The 4,692-nt window shown below is 35.7% G+C and overlaps 1 long non-coding RNA gene across 1 annotated transcript; it reads right to left on the minus strand.

Moving 5' to 3' along the window:
- Positions 1 to 430: 430 nt before the first annotated feature.
- Positions 431 to 3,939, minus strand: LOC146907456 (uncharacterized). Its single transcript, XR_015018677.1, has 2 exons — positions 3,490 to 3,939; positions 431 to 712 (listed from the first exon to the last, which is right to left on the minus strand). It is a non-coding gene; the product is annotated as an uncharacterized LOC146907456 (long non-coding RNA).
- Between the last annotated feature and the right edge of the window lie 753 nt (positions 3,940 to 4,692).

Genomic DNA, 4,692 nt, shown 5'->3' on the forward strand with positions numbered 1-4,692 from the left:
GGTTTTCGTTTTTTACCTGTTTCTTGCTATTTTGAACCTTACTCTTGATAATTGCACCTCTGATGAACTTGAATTTTTTTAAAAAAAAGGTTCCATTAAAGTTCATAGAGTTTTCTTGATGGTTTGGTGATGTTTTTTTGATAGTTTTATACTGGAAAATTGATAGGGAATATTGATGTTACTTCTTGTTTCATTTCTTGAATTTCATGTTAAAAATTGGTAAAAATTGGCTTAATTTTGTTTCTAATTTTTGATTTACACTTGTGATTCATAATATGTGATTTTGTGAGGAATTTACCACAGCTTGAATGTGTTTTTTTCTGGTCATGTGCATATATTTTGTTACTTGCTTGCTTTGTGTAACACCATATTTCTATTAAGCGGTAAAACGCGCGAATACATCAGAAATATTCTAGAAATAGATGCTACGTCTCCGAATAAACCACAATTCATACATGCATAAAGATCATGTTACATCACATAGCAGCGGAACATACATACAATTCATAAACCACCTCAAAGTCTCAATATAATAAGAACATATCCTCCAATCTCAAATACAAATAACATCTCAACTCCAAAATACATAATCAACTAAATCCAACATGCAAATCGTATCCTAGATCAGAGCCCTAATCTAGACACTTGCATGAAAAAGAGGAACTCCACTCCTCGACATCAACAAGCAACAACTAAGCATCCTGCACGCCGTCTACCCATCCATACAGAGAGGTAGGCGGTCCACCACAGACCACTGAGGGTTAGCATTACATCATCATAATCCATAAAAGATTTAAACAAGAACATTGGAAATGAAAGATATATTCAAGAATAACAAATCATACATGTATTCACAGTATTCATGATTCTCATACCATTCAAACCATTCCATATCATCATTCCAAGTTCATATCAATCAGTGTATCATACACGTATCACATATACATAACTCTCCCTCCTAGAACACTAGCATCACATGATCATTATTATCCCCCATCACTTACATTTCAAGCTATCACATTATTATCATAGCATAGCATACATATTCAACCTCTAATCAAGTCATCAACAAAAGCTCATCATTTATCAACATCAATCAATGAAAACATTACTCACTTCATTACTCATCTAGCATGCTTATCTCAACAAGTACAATTCGTCATATCGAAGTTATAAGCAAGTCATCATCATTATCAAAGAACATCACCACATCATATATGTATATATACATATACAAATCTCACCTCATCATTATTATTAAAATAACCATCATCAATTGATTCACCAAGTGTATAAGCACAAACAATTAAGACATGCAATTAGAGCATAATACAATTATTCACAACCATCCACAAAATTCACCAATGTACATATACACCAATCCACATAATCACAACATTCACCAAATTTCACCAACACACAAATTCACCAAGTCACATATTCAATTATGACACGACTCATCAATTAATCAAATGCATATGATGCTCTAGACTCTTCTCTAGATGCATGTGGTACCAAACTCCTCCAAGGTCGTCACCTTATGATGCAACAAAAACATCATTATCAACGGCTATAATCAACGGCAATATGGATACAAGTATCCGGTCAACGGCAATATGGATATAACATCCGACACGACATATGATGCATGAACATATGACTCAATCCACAATGCATATGTTCATCACGATTCAACGGCTATAATCAACGGCTATATGTATATACACGCATTCATCGCTAATCACATCAAAACTAGCATGTATAAACTCACCACCAACAATCAACGTCATTTAACATGTTCAACAAATAACATAACATAAACATGTTCATCACCATTTAATTAGTATATATGCATCGACAACAATTCACCACCACTTGACAAATATACAATCACCAACAACATCCACAATTCAATCAACATATAGTTGTCACACATACACATCATCAATCATCTCCACATAAATCAACATATAGTTGCCACATTTCCACATAATTCCTTACAATCCAAATAGAGGAACAAATACAACATATGATCACAAACATCATATTCATCACCTAACAAACATTCATACATCATCTCATAATCATATCAATCTAATCCATAAAGGATTCATAAGCAATTGGCCCTCAATGATCATTTTCAATCAAGTTCGTCTCAAAAAAAATCATAGCATTGAAATTAATTGAGCACCTAAGCCAAAACCAAGTAAACGAGCTCAATTGCCTATGTCATGTATCCTCACAAGTCACATATACGTGCAGTAGAGGTTACATAAACATTTCATCGGCCACATATGGAGAATTAACAAAAATTCCGAAGTTCGTCTCAATTGATCACTTTTTACAAAATTCCCATTTTCAAAGCAAAACAAGTTCAAACTTGATGGAACCATTCACAACCATTTTTAGAAGTCATATAAACATCATACATACTTAACCTTACTTCATTCTTTTGAGAAAACAAGTTTTCAGAAAATCAGCGTTCTTGAACATTCCTTGAACAATCAACAAAAAGCTTGATTAAATCCAAGGAGTCAAGTTCAACTCAATTCTTTTGATGTTTCCATAGGTTTAGAAAGTCTAGAAAATAGTGAAAACATCGAAAGAATCAGTTTTGGAAGTCCGGAATTGGCCCCAAAGCACCCCAGCACAACACAACAAGGCAGGCACCCATGAGGGGCTGCCAAGCCACGCCCAGGCATGGCTTCCTGCGCCCAGGCGCAAATGGGCAGCAGCCAGTGTGCTGAGCTGCGGTTCTGTGCAGTCCCGGTTTTCCGGTTTCGCCATTTCGTTCGTAAAATCTCGACCGTTAACCCAAATTCAATTCCGTTTTCGCCTATGCGTTCTACTCAATTAATCCTATCATATTTTTCTGAAAAATTATATTTTCACAATCTCCAAAACAGCTTATCCCATAATCACTTATTTCCCAAAACACTTAAAATCTGTTTTTCTCAAAATCCCAATTCTCTCCCAAACCATTCCTCATTACCAAACAACAACCAAAAACAGGAAATCATTATACCATAACTCATTATAATCAACTGGTTTCATTCATTAAAAATCATTGACACTACAATTCAACTTAATCTCATCAAAATTCACCAATTCATCAATTTTCCACAACTTTCAACAACAGCAACATATTCATCCCCAATTCACCAATTTCAATGATACCCATTGCATCAATTCAACAACAACATATGCCAAGATAACAACAACAACATTTGAACATAAATTCATTGCACAATTCAACACTACAACTTCAATTCTCATCAAACTTGCTCAAGAACACAAAGCACCAACAACTATGCACTTAAACATGTTAATTCACATACTAACATGCAATCATCATATGAATCATGTTCTCAAACATAACAACAACAATCATGCACAAATTTTATAACAATTAGATTCAATTCATCAATTTCACAAAAATGGGTAAGAAAGAAAAAGTTATGAATTATGGTTGAATTCTAACCCTCTTACCTCTAGCACCAAGATTCTCTATCCCAAGCTTCAATTTATCTCCTAGATGATGAATCCCTCTTGCCTCTAACCCTTGCACTTGTTCTTCCCTCTAGCCTCTAACTCTTCTCTTCTCAAATGAAAAATGTTGTGAAGGAAAACCCGATTTCTCTTCTAACATTTAGTTTATATAGGCTCCCCTAATTGGGCTTATCTCACAACCTTAATGGGCCTAACCCATTTCTATTTAAACCTCAAAAATGTTACTACTCACTTAACGGTAAAATATGACACTAACGGTCACTTAACTGTAAAATAAAATAATTACTACACCTTCTAGTAACTTGGTAAAATAATACTCTTACTAAGCACTAAAAATAACTTCCGGCAAAATTACAAAATTACCCCTGCTCTCAAAATGACCAAAATGCCCCTAAGTCCAAAATGACTAAAATGCCCTTCTAATACCGAATTTTACGATTCCAACCAAAAATACACACAGAGGCAAATAATCACATAAAAGCACATATAACACACATAAATAAATAATAAAATAAAACTAGCGAAAATCGGGCTGTTACAACTCTCCCCCACTAAAAAGAATTTTCGCCCTCGAAAATTACCTGAAGGAAACAACTCTGGATACGCAACCCTCATCCTACTCTCTGATTCCCAAGTGGCACTCTCACCGGTCGGTCCAACCCAAATCACTTTAACCAAAACTACCTCCTTTCCACGCAAACGCTTCACTTCACGATCCTCAATCCTCACTGGCCAAGTCTCAACGGTCAAATTATCCCTTACTTCCAAATCATCCACTTGAATCACATGAGACGCATCATACAGATACTTCCTCAATTGAGATACATGAAACACATCATGAAGATTCGACAAAGATGGCGGTAACGCAATCCGATACGCTACAACCCCAACCTTCTCAATAATCTCAAACGGTCCAACAAAACGAGGAGTCAACTTCCGACACTTCAAAGCACGACCAACACCGGTTACTGGATTCACACTCAAGAACACATGATCACCAACCTGAAACTCAAGGCCTTTCCTCCTCTTATCATGTAACTCTTCTGCCTACTCTGAGACGCTCTCATCTTCTCTTGAATCATCTTAACCTTCTCGGTCGTCTCTTGCACAACTTTCGGTCCTAACAAAGCACTCTCTCCTGACTCATACCAACACAAAGGAGTTCTACACCTCCGATCATAC

This window comes from Medicago sativa, chromosome 7 (assembly GCF_051527215.1).
Source record: "Medicago sativa cultivar Bolivia chromosome 7, Bolivia_mono, whole genome shotgun sequence".
Taxonomy (NCBI): domain Eukaryota; kingdom Viridiplantae; phylum Streptophyta; class Magnoliopsida; order Fabales; family Fabaceae; genus Medicago; species Medicago sativa.